General features: G+C 35.6%; 1 long non-coding RNA gene across 1 annotated transcript; it reads left to right on the forward strand.

Annotated features, from left to right (window-relative positions):
• The first annotated feature begins 2310 nt into the window (after nucleotides 1-2310).
• Nucleotides 2311-2908, forward strand: LOC109117015. The gene is made up of 2 exons (XR_002024514.1): nucleotides 2311-2669; nucleotides 2766-2908. It is a non-coding gene; the product is annotated as an uncharacterized LOC109117015 (long non-coding RNA).
• The last annotated feature ends 3194 nt before the right edge of the window (nucleotides 2909-6102 follow it).

Here is a 6102-nt window from a genome sequence, read left to right on the forward strand (position 1 = left end):
TATGTATGTATATAAATATTTATATGTATAAACATTTATATATGTATATATATTAATGTTATGTAATATCAGAAGTTTAACTTGGAGCAGTTGGATGATTGTCAATTGGAACTCCAGGGTTAAGGAGGATTGAGCTGGAGCAGTGGAAGGATGGGTGACCTACTGGGAAGTGAGTTGCGGGATCGGGATCGGGATATATGTCGGGGCTGGGGGATCGGGGTCGGGGCTGGAGGATCGGGATCGGAGCCGGGGGTCGGGATCGGGATCGGGATCGGGATCGGGATCGGGATCGGTATCGGGATAGATGTCGGGGCCGGGGTCGGGATCGAGAATATATTTTGAATTTTTTGTTGGAACGTTCCAACGGATTGCGGTTGGAAATTCCGTTGGAAAATTCCAACGGATATCGGTTGGAAATTCGGTTGGAAAATTCCAACCGATAAATCCGTTGGAAATCCGTTGGAAAATTCCAACGGATTGCGGTTGGAAATCCGTTGGAAAATTCCAACGGAAAAATTCGTTGAAATTCCGTTGAAAATTCCAACGGTTTTCCAACGGACACCGTTTTCTAACGACGAAATTCCAACGGATTTATCCGTTGGAAATCCGTTGGAAACGTTAATTTCCAACGGAAATTTGGTCATTTCCAACGGATTTGCCCGTTGGAAATGACCATTTTTTTTGTAGTGGGTGATTCAAAAGAGTATGGCTTTCCCGCATATAAGATTGGGCATCATTTGCAACGGAGGGCCAGATGCAGTTGAAGGATAGGTGATCAACTGTTTCCGGCTCAGCTTTGCAAAGACGACAGGCAGGTGCAATGCGAAGCCTCCAAGAGCCTGGACGATCTGCAGTCGGTAGCCTATTCTTCGACGCCGGCCATATAATATATAATATGCAAACGAGTATTTGAGTACCGAGTTCGCGAACCAAATCGTTCGGTGCCACGAGGTTGTTGGTGGAAGTACGTCCAAGCCCTCTTTGTGGAGAATTGCGGAAGTTGTGCGTGGGACCAGCAGAATGAGTCATCCGGTTCTATTGGGGACAGGGATGGGTGTGTAAGGACAGCGCAGCCAATGAACTGAATGCCGTGATATCGTCCGATCTCCATGCACTGTCGTCGCATACTGTCGATGCTTTCGTTTTAGTTCCCCATCGACGATTATCTCATTGAGTCTAATGCCAATGATTTCATCATGTGCATTACGTAAAGTTGGAATACGTTTTAATATATTACGTAAAGTTGCAACTGTACGGATATCTTATTACAACAATCTTGATTGCTGCAAGTATGTTTTTTTAAAAAATTACAGCACATGAAACAGTAAATAAAAATGTAAGATATTATAAAACTGATATTTTTACGGTGGACAAAATAAAAGTTCATAGCTTCCTGTAATTAAGAAAGTAATGTAATAATGTCCAACAGTAGAGCTTTATTTTATTATTTTACATATTATATAGTATGGCTTTATTCTATTCTCTCGTCCTCCGTATCTTTCTCTTTTTTCTCTTCATTTAAATATTTTTTTGTTCCCTTTTTGTTTGCTTCCCGGTGCTCATGTTCCCCGGTTTGGTGGAGGACCGTGGATAAAAAAAAAAGAATAAATTCTATTTGAATGCCTTTTTCTTGAAAAATAAAAGAATAGCTCTATGATGTGACATAAATATTTTAAATATTTGAAAGAAAATGTTTGAATACAATGGACAAGTTTAGGTTTTTCGGTTTTCAAAAAATTATATTTATTTCATTATTATTTAGCTTTATCTGAGACTGGTAAGGATTTAATTTTTGTTAAACATATTCTATTCAATTTTTTCTATTAAATTTAGTTCTATACTTAGATTAAAAATTGATATTATTAATTCGGATGTCATTATTTGATATTCAAAATATTTACATATCGAAATAATAAAAATAAATTTTATTTTCCAAATATTTTGAGAATCACACAATGTAAAGAGATTTATTTAATTTTTATTGAAATGATTGTTCACTCGGTCTAATGATAGCGATTATAAGATGAGTAACCCACCGGATCCAAGTTCGTCTTTGAATCCTCAGATGCAATTAGTTGGAGGATTCGGACAATGCTTTTTTAATTACTACTGGTGTGTGTGTGTATATATATATATATATATATATATACGAGTAGTAAAACTTATTCCATTTGCATTTGCATATCATATATATATATATATATATATATATATACACACATATATTATTGCAATAAAAGCATTATTTTGGTGTTTGATTTTCGTTTCTTTTTCCCATCACATTTGTCCCACCAAGAATGCAAAAGAAGATAACCATTCAAAAGGGTTGCTTTCAAATCTTTCCCGAAACTGAAAGTTCTTCTCCATCTCTCTCTCTCTCTCTCTCTCTCTCTCTCTCTCCCTCTCTCTCTTCAGGAAATGGTTTTGAGACATTGGAGATTATTATCATCACCTCTCGTGATCATCTGCTTCGTTGTTCTGATCTCAACGCTAATCTTAAATCACTGCGAAGCTTCGAGGGCGGCGACATTCTTCTTCACAAACCCTAATCATCAAAACCCTCGAGGACACTTCATGGGATTGTTGCCCAAACATTTCCCCGTTCCGGCCTCTGCTCCTTCGAGAAAACACAACGAGATCGGCCTTCAATACTTCCTCTCTCCATGAAGGTGACCAATTGCATTATTCAATCAATATTTTTACTATTTACATAATCAATCACGCCTCCTCACGCGGGATTAGGTTTTCTTTTTTTTTGTTTATAGTGTAGGGGAAAGAGATTATGTCACTAGGGTTTGAACAGAAGCTTGCCTGCTTCGATTTCTTGTCGGCTTTCTTCCGATTATGTAACTTTGTAAGAGTTTTACACTCTCTTTGTACATGTAAAAGGATCAAGATACGCGCAAAAATCTCGTTCTTTTGGAGATTATAATTTATTTCTTTGTTATTTTCGCTTATCATTTCTTTACAAACTACTGTTTACTTCAACAGCTTATTACATGCAAGCCCAATTCGACCGACACATTGTATGTATTTTTTTTTAACCGTGGGAAACCCATCGCAACAGTCTTTCGAACGGCATATCGGCTGACCCCGCGGGTTGGATAGCATCTCGGATAGTAAACCTTCGGACCCTGCGCAATAGTTGACAAACTACACGGAGTATGTAAATCAGCGAAACTGACCGGTTTAGAGGAAGTTCAGACCTCAGGACGAATTGAATCCAAAACCTCGTGTAGAGGATGCTTGTGACTTTTCAACTGAGTTGTTATTTATCCCTAAGAAATAATTAAATAAAGTGATAAAACAAAGAGGGTAAAATGGTGTATTTTCATCATCAAAGAGCATGAACTTCATATTATGACGACGACAACAACAATATCAATAATAATAATAATAATAAATAAATATATAAATAAATAAAATAAGGTTATCCGAAATATCACGAAGGGGTTAAACATGTGAAAGTATTATATTTATCAAAAAAATGTGGAAGTATTATAATTGCATTAGGTCACACTATCTAGCCAGTAGTCACCGTCCATTTGATTTGACCTTATTCAACGTTTCCTTTTCCCCTCGCTCCAATATATATATTTTTTGTTTTCTTTTATAAATATACAAGTAGACATCTAGTGGGATCCATATTATCTAGTGGAATCCATATTATGTTCTTCTTAGCAGTTGACCCTTCTTCACTATGAAGAAGCTGACCCTTCTTCACTATGAAGAAGCTGACATTTCTTCATTATGAAGAAGTTCCTTACATTTTCTCTATAAATAGGTCAGTGATGTAGTTCATTTGTATACATACGAAATACGAAGAACTTTCTCTCTCTTCTCTCTATCATACTCTTTCTCTCTCTAGAGCATATCTCCCTCTTGTTTTTCGTCTTTCGTTTTCAACACGTTATCAGCACGAGATTCTGCCGACATAGAGGTAAAAAAGAAAATATCATACAAAAGGTAATGTATGATTCTTCATCCCTATTCATCTTCAATTTCATTATATATAGACCTTGGGAGGCTCAGCCACCGGTCACTAATATATAACTAATTACATATATTTATATTACATTCATATAGACTTCGCGAGCTCAGCTACCAGTCAATGATATGAATGTTTATAAATATTACTATTATTATCATAATGGTTGGCTATGCCACCTGTAAATATCATTATGCATATCTATAAGTATTACTATTATTATCATAATGGTTGGCTATGCCACCTGTAAATATCATTATGCATATCTATAAATATTGTTATTATTATCGTAATGGTTGGCTATACCACCTAAATATGAATATTATTTCTGTCATTATTTATGTTATTATTTCTATGATGGATGGCTATGCCACCTTAACTATTTACTTTATGCAATATGGACGGTATTACCGCCTGATAATATATTAATGATTATATCTACTGTTGTTACATATGATACATATGTCGAATTTGGTCAATCTTGAAATCGATGATATGGGCATTTGATGCCAAAATGCATCTGAAAGCCGAAAAGATTGACAAAACAATCGAAAAAGGGCAAGCGACATCTGAAACTGATAAGGAAAAAACGATAATATTTATGCGACGCCATCTTGATAATGCGCTAAAAGATGAATATCGCATGAAAGAGAATCCCGCAGATTTATGGGAATCACTCAAAGATCATTTCGATCATGAGAAATATGTGTTCCATCCGAGAGCCAAACATGATTGGCTGGATCTGAGATTCTAAGACTTTAAGTTTGTGCGAGAATATGATTTCGCAATGTTTGAGATAATATCTGTTATCGATGTGGTATGAACGATCATTGGTCACAGACCTGTCGTATATCGAAACATCTTGTTGAATGATATCAACAATCATGTAAAGATAAAAGGGAGAAATACCCAGACAAATTTTTGTATCTGGTATCCCTGATGATTTCATCAATAAAGAAAGAGATGGAACATATTTGGATATCACGGATTTCCTTGATCAGTTTCAACACGTTATCAGCACGAGACTCTGCCGACATAGAGGTAAAAAAGAAAATATCATACAAAAGGTAATGTATGATTCTCCATCTCTATTCATCTTCAATTTCATTATATATAGACCTTGGGAGGCTCAGCCACCGGTCACTAATATATAACTAATCACATATATTTATATTACATTCATATAGACTTCGCGGGCTTAGCCATCAGTCAATGATATGAATGTTTATAAATATTGGTATTATTATCATAATGGTTGGCTATGCCACCTGTAAATATCATTATGCATATCTATAAGTATTACTATTATTATCATAATGGTTGGCTACGTCACCTGTAAATATTCTTATGAATATTTATAAATATTGCTATTATTATCGTAATGGTTGGCTATGCCACCTAAATATGAATATTATTTATGTCATTATTTATGTTATTATTTATGTGATGGATGGCTATACCACCTTAACTATTTACTTTATGCAATATGGACGGTATTACCGCCTGATAATATATTCATGATTATATCTACTGTTGTTACATATGATACATATGTCGAATTTGGTCAATCTCGAAATCGCTGCCCTCGATGCTTATGGCAAAAAAAATATATATGATATGGGCATTTGATGCCAAAATGCATCTGAAAGCCGAAAAGATTGTCAAAACAATCGAAAAAGGGCAAGCGACATCTGAAACTGATAAGGAAAAAGCGATAATATTTCAGCGACGCCATCTTGATGATGCGCTAAAAGATGAATATCGCACGAAAGAGAACCCCGCAGATTTATGGGAATCACTCAAAGATCATTTCGATCATGAGAAATATGTGATCCATCTGAGAGCCAAACATGATTGGCTGGATCTGAGTTCTAAGACTTTAAGTCTATGCGAGAATATGATTCCGCAATGTTTGAGATAATATCTGTTATCGATGTGGTATGAACGATCATTGGTCATAGACATGTCGTATACCGAAACATCTTGTAGAATCATATCAACAATCACGTAAAGATAAAAGGGAGAAATACCCAGATAAATTTTTGTATCTGGTGTCCCTGATGATTTCATCAATAAAGAAAGAGATGGAACATATTTGTATATCGCGGATTTCC

This window comes from Tarenaya hassleriana, unplaced genomic scaffold (assembly GCF_000463585.1).
Source record: "Tarenaya hassleriana unplaced genomic scaffold, ASM46358v1 Cleome34, whole genome shotgun sequence".
Lineage (NCBI taxonomy): Eukaryota > Viridiplantae > Streptophyta > Magnoliopsida > Brassicales > Cleomaceae > Tarenaya > Tarenaya hassleriana.